Source organism: Corvus hawaiiensis, chromosome 11, assembly GCF_020740725.1.
Source record: "Corvus hawaiiensis isolate bCorHaw1 chromosome 11, bCorHaw1.pri.cur, whole genome shotgun sequence".
Classification (NCBI taxonomy): Eukaryota; Metazoa; Chordata; class Aves; order Passeriformes; family Corvidae; genus Corvus; species Corvus hawaiiensis.
The window spans coordinates 12,354,371-12,366,182 of record NC_063223.1 but is presented as its reverse complement, the minus strand read 5'-3'; the positions used below and the strand labels follow the sequence as shown (position 1 = coordinate 12,366,182).

The 11,812-nt window shown below is 47.0% G+C and overlaps 1 protein-coding gene across 4 annotated transcripts in view; it reads left to right on the top strand.

Annotated features, from left to right (window-relative positions):
* Window positions 1-2,814: 2,814 nt before the first annotated feature.
* PLXNB1 (plexin B1) overlaps window positions 2,815-11,812 on the top strand; it is a 77,916-nt gene continuing 68,918 nt past the window's right edge. For 3 of the 4 annotated variants that reach the window (XM_048315320.1, XM_048315315.1, XM_048315317.1), the window contains exon 1: window positions 2,815-2,849. The gene's annotated coding sequence lies outside the window, so the exon portion shown is untranslated. The remainder of the gene's footprint in view (window positions 2,850-11,812) is intronic. The other variant, XM_048315321.1, reaches the window with a different exon arrangement.

Here is an 11,812-nt window from a genome sequence, read left to right as displayed (position 1 = left end):
AGATACGAACCTTCTGTTGGTCCCTGAATTACTGCTCTAAATACACTTTTTTCCCGGAAGCTATAGACAGTATTCACATATCCCTCGTGACTTTCTTAACCCGTCTCATCCCCTGCTTGGAGGGGAGGAAGAGTAAGAAGGAAATCAAAAGGAGCATAAGCAGCTGCTAGCCTTGTGATTATCATAATAGTTACGTAAGAAACTTAGCTAACCTGCTTAGAACCAGACATTAACAAGGGGTTTTACAGAAAAGGATCCTTTAGGGATTTAAATATACTAAAAACAACACAACTAACCAAACTTTCTGAACAAATGAAAATCAAAGATTGTTTTAATTTGTTCCTCAATATGTTTGTTCTTTGTGTGACACCATTTTCAGCTGTATAGTGTTTGAAAATTAGCTTTTTCTCTAGAGTTTGATTGGTTTGTTTGGGTTTTTTAAAGAACTGCAAAATTTTTGTGCAGACTGTTAAAAACTCCTCCCAGAAGGGGGAATGTTTAATCCCACAGTGGTTTTATAATATCATTGTCACTCAGGAGTGCTATAAGAGGGGTGGGAGGGGGGCACTATAACATCTCTAAAGTGCACAGAAGCTCTTCTTGTCCTGCTCCCAAGGCAGGCCCTGTATCCAGTTGCCTGCACCAACCCTGCCATGGGACAGAAGGAAAAGCTTCTCCTTTCAAACATGCTCTCATGGGGGTTTTTGCTGCTTTTTAAGTGAAGCTTGCAGATGTTTTTCACCAGACAGAAGGGGCTGCAGGTTGGGACTGGCTCTGGAGGAAAGGCATGAAGGGGATTAGTGTTTTGAGTCAGGAATGGGTTGGAGCAAAAAAAAGTTGGGATTTTTTTTTTTTTTAAATGCTCTTAGTCACCCAGACTGGATTTTGGTGGATGCAATTTGAGTGCAGTTAAAATGTCTCTGATTAGTGAGATGATAACTCAGTGAGCTCTAAGCTGAAGAGCGATTCAGCGGATGGGGTGTGGTAATAAGATGGCTTTTTCTGTGTTGGGAGAAGAACAAGCAAGGGATCATCTCCTCATGGGAGTCCTCGTGGGCTCTGCACACAGCAGGCCCCAAGGACTCTTCAGCATAATGAAGGGCCAAGGAGCAAAGGTCCAGAGAGGCAGCTAGCCTCTCTTTCAGTTGCCTCTGAAATAATCCTTCCTTTGGGAGACCGTGGTCATGCTGCCAGATCCTGGGGACTGTTCAGCATCTCTAAACTTTCAGATATATTTTTTCCTTCATAAAATTTTGGGGCTGGGGGTGGGAGTATGAGAGACTGGTGTATTGTAACAAAGACAGTAGATGTTTAATGACAGTTCTGGACATGGGATTTGTACCAACTATGTCCCTCTGAAATGTCAGAAATGCATGTGGGAGGAAAGCCTAATTCAGACTTTCAGAGCAGCTTTATGTCTTCAGTGGAGATCTGTAGCTTCATCTGTAGCCAAAAAGAAGTGATGGGCACCCCTGGCATAAGGCAAATTCTGTACCTTGCCCAACCCAGGCCAGTGCACTCTTCCTCAGTTTGCTTTTACCTACAGCTCCTGCATCACTTCTTCACATCCTCAGAAATGTTTTCTTTTCTACACACAGAATTCGTGGCTAGGTGCTTAAGGCATAACTCCATCTTTTGTCTGCGACTGCCAAACATCTGGCAGTCAGCTCTGTAGGCAAACGACCAGTACTTACACTCAGTCACTGCATGTATAGCAAGTCAGTTGTTAGACTAACTGTATATTCGCTGATCAACAACACAGCAGAACACAGCACATCTGGGGAACACAGAAGTTACAGTGTCAGCGAGAAAAATGGGAGCATTAATTCTGTCCCTCTGTAGAGCTGTTACTGACAGAACTTATCCCTAATTCAGAGAGAGGATTTTATGCAGTCAGTTCTCAGTGGCAAGAAATGCCTTTGTCTCTTACATAGAGCACCAGCCTCTGCTCTGCTCATAACTGGAGCTTCCAGCTTCTCAGGAATAAAAATCACAAAACCAGCAGTCAGTTTATATTAGACATTTCACTTCAGGCGCTTCTGCTTTATGGTGCTTTTGTCACCACCGACTTTCAGCTGGAACGGTATGTCCTTCGCTGTTTTGCAGCGGGAGATAACTATGCTTCTGTCACATTCTTCAATCTCGCTAATGTGCTGGTACACTGCAAATTGGATCTGGGCTGTGCCTAAGCCTCCCGATGCTGTGTGAGTACAGGGCGACAAACTTCCCACTCACTCGCACCCCTTGGCTGAGGAGAGCCGAGCACAAAGGCTTGTTGAGCCTGACTGCAAAGTTATATTGCTACAAACGCAGAGACAAGAGAAATGCTGCCATTTCTTCAAAAATACACATCTTTAAGCCCAGCTCTCATCAGCGGCGCCGCGGACCACTCTGGCGCAGCGCAGCGCAGCGCAGCGCACTCGGACCGGCCGGCAGCCGCCACTCGTTCTGGCGGCATCGTGCAGAACACCCGCCTTGCCCAGGCCTCGGTCGGTAAAGGCAGAGCTCGCTGTCCCGAGCGACAGCAGCCGCCCGCCCGCCGCCGGCCCGCCGGGACGGGGATCCCGGGCACGGCCCGGGCGCGGAGGCGCCGCCGGCCACGCCCCCTTCCGCGCCAGCCAATGGGGTCTCGCCGCCGGCCGCGCGCCCGGGGGGGGGCAGCCGGATGCCGCGGGGCGGGGCCGCGCTGGGGGCGGGGCCTCGGCGGAGCGGGCGGCTGCCATTGGAGGAGCGCGGCGGGGGCGGGGCGGCCGGCGGGCAGCGGGGCGGGGCGGGCGCTCCGCGGCTCGGTGCGGGCAGCGCTCGGCGGCGGCGGCGGCGGGAGCGGAGCGGGGCGGGCGCCGCGGCAGGTGAGGGGCGGCGGGCACCGGGACCGTGGGGAGGGCGGCGTGGGCTGCTGCGGCCGCTGCATCCGGCCCGGGGCGAGGAAGCGCTGCCGGGGGTCAGCGGCCGGCGGCAGGTGCCGCCCGGGGGCCGCGCTTTGTCTCCGCGTGGGGGGATGGGCGCGGCCCCTCCGGAGCGGCGGCGCCTCCCGGGCGGGGCGAGGGGGCTCCGGTGGGCTGGGGAAGCCCCCGTCCCTGCGGCGGGCTCTACGGGGAGGAGGGCGGGGGTCGCCGCGGCTCCGCGCCCCGGAGGAGGAGGAGGAGGAGGAGCGGGCGGCGGGGCTGGCGAGCCCCTCCACCGGCGGTAGCACTGCCGGGATGCGGGGAGTAGTGGGACCAGGCGAGCCCCCCGCGACCTGGGCAGGGGTCGGTGGGAGGTGGCACCGGGCGGAGGGTCGGGCAGCCCGTGCGGCCGCGCTGCAAGAGCTGCCCGGCCCTCGCCCCGCGCCTCGGAGCGCACTGACTGGGTAATTCCTGTTGGTCTGGAGATCTCGTTTTCCGCCTTGAACACATTCTTTTTGAAAGAGTTTGCAGCAAGTGTTTGGGCCCCTCTGAGCAGGTGTGTTTTGTGTTCTAGGAGTTGCAATTTGAGATCTTTATTTTCTTAAATGTAAACTTTCTGTGGCTGCTGCTTTATCTCAGGGCAACAGTCTGGAACAGGAGTAGTCCTGGGAGAGTATCTGGAGTGCTGCTGTAGTTACAAAGAGGAAGGGGCTGCAACCCTGAGTGTTGTAAAACAGCGGGGTCAGTATTTTACTTAAACAAGTGCTCTATTCTGTGTAAGGCTGAATGTGATCTGCTCATTTGTGACCTCACTTTTTGAAAGGGAATCACAGAAGTGTTCTGCCTTGTGTATGAAATTCATCAATCGATGACTTATATTAATGATATGTCTGTGTGATGTCAGGGAGCTAAGCCAGTGATGGAAGCATTCACCCTGATTCAGGGGGAAGCTGATGCACTGAGCTGTTGTGCTACATGGTTTTGCATTCTAATGGGGAAATTGGTGTTTCCCCTTGTTACAAATGGGGCATGGAATTTCACAGGTTTTAATAGGGTCACTTTGAGAGGCCAGCAATGCCTAGCAGAATCACAAGAGAAGAAAGCAAACAAGTTATGGACGGAGAAGAATCTGGCAGGGAAGGTGACTCGTAGGTAGTCTGGTGCTGAGCGGACTATTTCTGTGCACATCCACACCTGTGTGCAGCTTAACTGGAATCTGCAAGCCAGGGACTTGCCCTGAACTGAGACTTGGCTAGAAAGCATTTACTATAGCATGGTCATATATGGAATTTTCTCTTTAAATTTCTTCCAACATGTGAAAAGAGTTAGGTTAGTAATACGATTAACAATATTTAATAAGATTAAAATCACCAGCATAACTCTTGAGAAAGGTGGGTGCAGACTGTCAGCAGTTGACACTTTTAATCTCTACTTTCTCCCATGTGAGTGCTGTAAAGAGTTCAGGCTCCAAGACTCTGATTGCTTTTCAGGACAGAAAAATTCTGCCCTTGCCTGCTGACAGCTCAGGTATTGCCTTACCTTTCATGTCCACCAACAGCATCATATTCCCAGCGGGGCCACGGGATGTTCCCATATAAGGGCAGAGGGAATAGCTGACAGAGGGCTGTAATGAGTGTGCAGAGCCGTTCCCTTCAGTGCCAGTCTTTGTGTGAAGCGGGGTTGTTGCTGGAGTGTTGCTGCTGCTGGCATTCTTGGGCTTTCCTGGCAATGCCAGCAGAGCCTGCAAGGACTGAACGAGCCTGAAAAGTATCTGTTGCTGCCGAAGGTGGCCCCGGGAGCCTGGAGAGAGGCTGCCTGCCAAATTAAGCAGTACCAGTTGTATGTTGGGTGTGCTCTGAAGGAAAAAGCACCCACCCAGGTTGCCTGTGTAGGGTGTGTGCTATCCAGCACTGTCCAACAGAAGACAAAAGTAATTGCACTTGCTATCTTCCACTGTTGCTATTTGCTTTCTGGAGTGTTCCTTTAGCCAGCAGTGATGGGTGCAGGGAAGCATTGTATCTTTTCCAGCGTAAGTTTTAGTGTCAGCTGGAGAGGGAGAACAACAGACGTGGAGTAGTTCAGAAGAAGATGAAGCAGCCACTCCCCAGAAATGCCAGAGATTTTTTTCTGGTAAAAGCTTTACTGCTGAATTGGGTAGATTGACATTATTTCTCTTCTGTCATCTTCTCTGTCTTAGTTCTTCCTGTTGCTTGTCAAAGCAAACTCACAAGGACTTCAGTTTCTTCTCCTTGCTGACAGCATCTCCATCTGTTCTGGTTTTGTTTGTAGCTGTTGTTTTTTTTTCTCCTGAAACTTCAAATTGTTTGTTGTAGCCAAGTTCTGAGCTGAACCCTCCCAATCTTGCATAAGGGCATCTTGGAGGAAGATGATAGGACTTTGATTCATCCCAGCTTGCAGGCTGTGCAGGGTGGTAGCAGTCAGAGGAGGCATGAGCCTGCCTGCTTCCTTGTAAGAATTAGCCCTCTAGATACAAGCTAGTTTCAGGAAGCAGGGCTTGGACTGGTGCCTTTTTTGCTCACCTGGATCTTCAGTGAAATGTCTTTGTGCTCTGTGTGCTGGGATCTGGTGTGTTCTACTGACTCTCCTTTGCATTCCCTATAATCTGTTAAAGCCCTGGATTTGATTTGCATTTATTTGTGGTTCTTGTGAGTATCTGATTGCAGGATTACTGTATTTGAAAGGATTCATCTTCTGCTGTTCATCAAAACCACAGGAGGGCTGCTTTTGCCTTTATGGGAATGTGCCAGCTGGTCTTTCATTGTGCTGGTATCATTTTCCCTGTCCTATTATTGGAGGCGTCTTTGATGACCTGATGGTTGTGATGATGTCTTTAGAGAAGATTCATATTGATCATTTTTTGAGCTTTGTCTGGTTTCGTCTCAGTGCCGGAAGACAATTCCTATAAATTCTTGTGTGTGTTTTTCAGAAACAAGCAATTGAGGCAGTAGGAGCATGTGCACAGTCTCATGACATGATACCACTGTTCTGGAAGGCAGAGTAGATGCTTAATTTAATTGGAAAACAGTAAACTCACGTCTTGTACAGTCTTTACTCCAGCACAGTGGTGAAAGCCAAAGGACCTTTCCCAGTGGCACACTGAGTCCAGGGGCCTCTCTAAAAACAGCATGGAGGGGGTTTTGCTACCTGCATGTTTCTCTGGAACCATGAAGAATCAGAGACTGCTTGCTGTGGTTTGCCGCAGTGATAACTGAGATGCTCCCCTGCTTAATAAACTGGCCAGGGTTATAGTTGCTGGAGCTCAGATTTGCTAAGCTGCAAAGGTGCAAAAACATGAAGGAGGATGTTCCAACCTGTACTGACATGCAGCCCTGACTAATGGAAGAACCACAGTGCTTTGGTGTGAGCTCTTTAAGGCTCTGCCTCTCCTCCCCACCTGCTTAAGTAATAAATGCGGAGGACTTGTTTTCACTGCTAATAATTTTTTTTCAGCCAAGTAGTAACTAAGACATCTGAGCTATTTTGAGGTTCCAGGAAACAATTTAGGTCTTCTTTTCATTAACTAGAAGTAAGTACTGCCTCCCCATGCTTGTGAGGGAAAGAAAAAAGAAGAAATGAATGGTTTCAGTTTAGGTCGAATTTTTGTTGTTGGTTTGGTTTGGTTTTTTTTTGGTTTGGTTTTTTTTGGTTGGTTGGTTGGTTTGGGGTGTTTTTTTGGTTCTGGGGGTTTTTTTGGTTTTTTTTTGTTTGTTTGTTTTTTGGTTTTTTGCTATTTAATCAATTTTTAAATGGTTTCTAATATCTTGAATTTAATTTGAGAATGTCACTTTAAAGTCCTGCCTGCCAATCTCGAAAAAGAGGTGAAAATGGAGTAGAAAAGAACTTTGTGGTAGCATGATCTGATTTTAGATGTTGATCAAAATGTGAAATGAATCTTCAAATGAAACAGATCCTAAGAAATTTTCCAGATGCCAGACTTTAATTGAATGTGAACTTTAGTGATTTGCTTGCAGTATAAAACCTGCAAGTACTGTTAGGATCACTTCTTCTGTGCCTGCTAAACGTGTGAGATTTTGCTTTGCTTTTGGCTCTGAAGTTTAACTGTGGAACAGCCTGGAACTGTTGAGTTTCCCCAGCCTCTGCTCTGCACCAAGGCTGCTGCTCTCAAAATTCTTGCAACTTCATAGCTACTCCCTTTTAGGAAACGATAATTCGTTTCCCTTCTTGAAGTATCTGAACACTGTAATTTTATCTTGCTACTTGTATCTATTCCTGGTTTATCTCGTGTGGGAAGTCTCTCATCCCTATGTCACAGGCTGTAAGTGGGTTGATCTTTGCTTCTGGTGGTGGTTTAGCTAGGCTGGTTCTGTACGGAGGACTGGAGTTTAGGAATTGTGTCACCGCTTGCTCCAGATACCCACATGGAATCTGTGGTGAGCCAGCTGGGATACACAGCTGTAAGGTATTGACTAAATGGATTGCTGTTGCTTTGTATCTGCAGGTGCAGACAATTTCAAGTCATCACCATTCTCCTTCCCTTTGCACTTTTCCTTAATTCCGAAATTAAAGGCAGTGCTTCTGGGTTTCAGTGAAAAAAACATGTGTGTCAGCTTATCTCAGCATAATGTGGTATTGAGTAGCAATGATGGGGTTCATCCTGCTGCTGAAGTTATTCCAAGGAGAATGCAGTCCTTGTGTCCTACCCTTCCCTGCAGCTCTGCCATGGCAGGAGAGTAGTCGTGCCTGGAACTGTGCAGGTGGAGGAAGCTGATTGTGTTCAAGCATTTATGCTGATGAAACTTGTTTTCTGACTAAATTGCATGTCATTCTATAAATAGAATGGGTATGTTTGACATCTTACCCTGTTATAATAATTCTGAAAATTACTACATAGAAGTAGTGTTTTCAGCTGAGGGTTTCTGCCCATGCATGTCATTTCAAAATAATTTTTGTTTCAATCTCTGCTCTTTTAGCTTTCCTGTACTGCACCATTTCACAGTTTGGTTAAGTGTCTTCTCTGCTCTTTGTGTGGAGTTACATTAAGAACTGGAGAAGAACACCTGTCTCCCCAGTCTGATCCTAACTCCTGAAGATTGTGTGCTCTTGAAATCCCTCTGTGCCTACAAGTGCCCATGCCCTCATCCTCCTGTGTGACACTGAAGAATTTTTGGGGTCTCTAGTTTCCATAAAGAAATGCCAACCTCTGTGAACAGCTGGCCAAGCAAATGCTTGAGAAAATGTTCCTGGCATTGCCTGCCAAGTGCTCTGCTCAGCTGGAAATCCTTCAGACAACAAAAATTTAAAGCAGAGGAACCATGGCTTCAGAGATGGTCCTGCCAGACCAGGCTTTGTCAGAAATAATGTCCTCACTGAAGCTGGGGTAGGGGTTTGGAAAGCTTGGAGTTAGTTAGTGGCCCTGAAGCAACTCTCTCTTTAGCAATTTCAGCCTTGATCCCAAGATTTTTTTGCATCAAACCTTCTTAAAATGCTGGAGAGAGCAATTATGTTAGTGAATTATGAAATTATCATATGTGAGAGCATTTTGGTAACACGTGATGAGCATTTTGATCATCTGTTTGCTGTCTTCCACACACCACAGTCATAAGCTCTTCTCACCTCTCTCCTACTTTTAGTGTAGCCAGAAGTTGTATGTGCTGGAGATCTCTAGTGCAGAAGCAGTTCCTGGACTTTTGAATCCCACCGACATGAATATTTTGATTTTTATTTGCTTCCTGCATATGACTTCTTGCATACAGATTGCAGTCCATTACTGAATGATTCTACCCAAGAGAATGGTAAAGCTGATGTGCAACTGAATTAATTGCATGAGATCTGTGTGCCACTGTGGGAAATGGAGAAGTACTAACCAGGGGCTCTGTTTATTTGCCAGATCTTTTTAGCATTTTGATAGAAATTGACAAAATGAGGTCGCAGAGAGGTCGAAGTACCTAGGGAGACTAAGGCATTTGTGAATTTATATTCTGATCCTTAGCTGAAACATATTTTGAATTGCATTTCATGACAACCTGAAACTTGAGAGAGATTTAAGACAAAGACTGCAAGGGCTTTTTGCTGTTCGTCCTGCGCGGCAGTGCAGCTTTCTCGTGGCTGTGATGGAGAGGTGTGGTTCCCTTGTGTGACTGTGCCTTCTGAGGTACTGCTGTGGCTGTAAGGGGTAACACTGACTTGTACTGTTTATTTCCTCTTTTGATCCAAATTTTTTCCTCTCTTTTTGGGATTTGTAACCAGAAACTGTTCTCCAGATGTGTGACAGCCAACAGAGGTGCATGTGCAATTACAGAATGGCCCTGGGTGATTGCTACCAGCTTGTCCTCTTGGCAGCATAGGCAAAATTTGAATTGGCAGGAAGGCAGAGCAGCCCCTGCAGCACTGCCATCCCTGAGTGACTTGATGTGCCGAGCTCCTTGGCCTCAGTAACAGGCAGCTGGAGCTCCAGAGCTGGAGTGTCTGGTTGTGCTCTGTGCCCAGCACTGCTGAGATGATGCAGAGCTAAGGAAAAAGGAGTGGTGGAGTAGAGCAGCTGCCATACAAATGCTGCTCTTGCTCTCTGTACTGCCCAGAGGGCAGGTACCTGCAAGATTACCTCCTACAACAGCACAGATGGGCAGTAGGGACTCTGTGTGCTGGCAGTGTGGCCATATAAGCAGCTGCACAGAACCAGATGAAAGAGCCATTTAGCCTGTTTTGCTTTCTCTGGGCTTGGGACAGTCAAGTCTCTGTCCTCACAGTGCCCAAGTCACCATGGCCCCTTCCATCTCCACACTGAACTGGTCTGCAGGGGAGGTGAAAGCCTGTGTCAGTAGCCTCAGTAACAAGCTCAGCAGAGTGCCACAAATCTAAAGGCTTCTGACAATCACACTTTCTTGTTTATTATATTTTTTAGTTACTCCTGTATGTTTTAGTGGCAGTACTGTTCTGGATGCTTGAACCTTGTAAATGCATTTTCTGTGCGTAGAACACAGGCAGCCCCCTGCCATCAATGGTCTTGCAAGTAATTGTTCTGTTTCATTGTGGGTCTGATGCCTCTCTGTACAGGGTGGTGGCATCATGAAGCTTTCCTTAATCACCTATACTGATAATGGCCACTGTTCACAATGCTTAACTAGGCTTCACCACTGTGGAGAACTGTCTCTGTTGAACTCTGTGAATAAAGGTTGTGAAGAGTAGAAAGAGTGAGCAAACTGATGGACACATTACAGACCAGTGTTATTTTGGATCCAGCCATCCAAGTACATCTACAGCATCCCACCATCACAGACCTGCTGTAGCAGAGCTCTTGTCATGGATCTATGAATGCCAAACTCATTAGCTACAGACAAATAACATCTGAATAGTGTTTGCCCTCCAGTGGATGACAGGGATGGGTGTCATGCTGGGAGGAACTTGTATGCTGGTGCTGCTCACAGAGTCACAAGAACATTTCTGGTTAAGTACTTTTGCAGTTCAGTGTTCTCTTGCTGATCAAAGCTTTGTGTCTGTGGCTGGTGCAGGTGTTTAGCATCCACATGCAAGTCCCAGGATGCTGCTGCACTGAGCAAAGCTGTTACAGGAGAATGACCTGCACTCATAGTTCCATGGTTTCATCCTTTTCCTGAATGTTTGAAAGCCATTGGGCTATGCATCTGTTTCCCTTCCTCCCAGTGCTGCCAGCACAGTGTGATCCTAACGGGTGCTACAGTGACAATTACAGTCTCTGTGTTCTTTGCAGGCTGCCAGAGCCTGTTGGATCATCACAACACAAATGACACCTGGCTGTTCAGCTCTAGGATTGTAATCTGCATCCCCAAATGCACCATGTAGGAAGTACCAGAAGGCACAAGGTTCTAATGAAGGAACTTCCACAATGTGTTTATTTTAAGCAGTTAGAAATTGCACGTAGGCAGTGATTCACAAGGGAAATGGTCTCTACCTGCATAAACACATGGAGCATCCTTGTTATTCCACTCAGTAATGAAAAATATATCTCAAAAACCTTTTTTCTGTATAGAGAAAGAATAAACTTTTTGTGCTTGAAAAACCGTTATCTCTACTGGGAACTGACTTCTGTGTTGCTGCTTCACAGACTGAAATAGAACTGTCAGTTGACAAAATAGTACTGATGTCTTTACCTTTGGTGACCTATAGGAAGACCTGTGTTTGTCTTCAGGCTGCTTTTCTGTGTATGCTCCGAGAAGTCTTGTGCCTTTGGCCTGTTTTGGACAGAAAGGTGAAAAGCTCAAGTGGAGGAAGGAGAATTGATCTTTTGGGAGCTGCAAGAAAAAATAAAGTATTGCAGGACTTTCCTTCTAAGGGAGCAAAACACTCCCTTTTAAATGAAGACTCTGTTTACATGTGTTAATTCCCTTTGGTTTTTTTGTGGGATGGAAAGGTCACTTTGTGTCTATCTAAACGATGAAAAAATCAATGGTTTAATCAATTTCTAAAGTAGACTTAGTCAAAATGACTACTGTGGTATGGCTTGGGCTTTGATGTGTGAAGGTGTCCCAAAAAGCTGCCAGAAAAGTCAATGCAGGGCATTGCTGGAAATAAACTTCCAGAAATTGTAGGGGAATTTTCTGTCCCATTCAGTATATCCACCGGGTGGTTTTTTTCCCCTTGCCCAGTCCCAGCATGGCTTCCTCCTGGTGTTCCTACTGAAAGAATGGATCGCTGCAAGCAGATCAACAAAAGCAGTCATGCAGTTCACGTGAGCGGTTATGCATAAATATGAGCAGACTTTCTGCTGTTAAAACTGATGGGTAGCTTTCCCTGAAACCAGTTTTCCATAGGATGCTTGTTCTGCTATTTGGAGCTGCCTTGGTGATCTTGTCCCTGATAGACAGCCAGGTATTGGTGTTCCTGGGTAGCTGGGCTGGGGAGTTCACAATGAAAAGTAAATTTCGTTCTTTTGAAAATGCCAAGGTAAGGATTGGTAAAAGCCACATGTT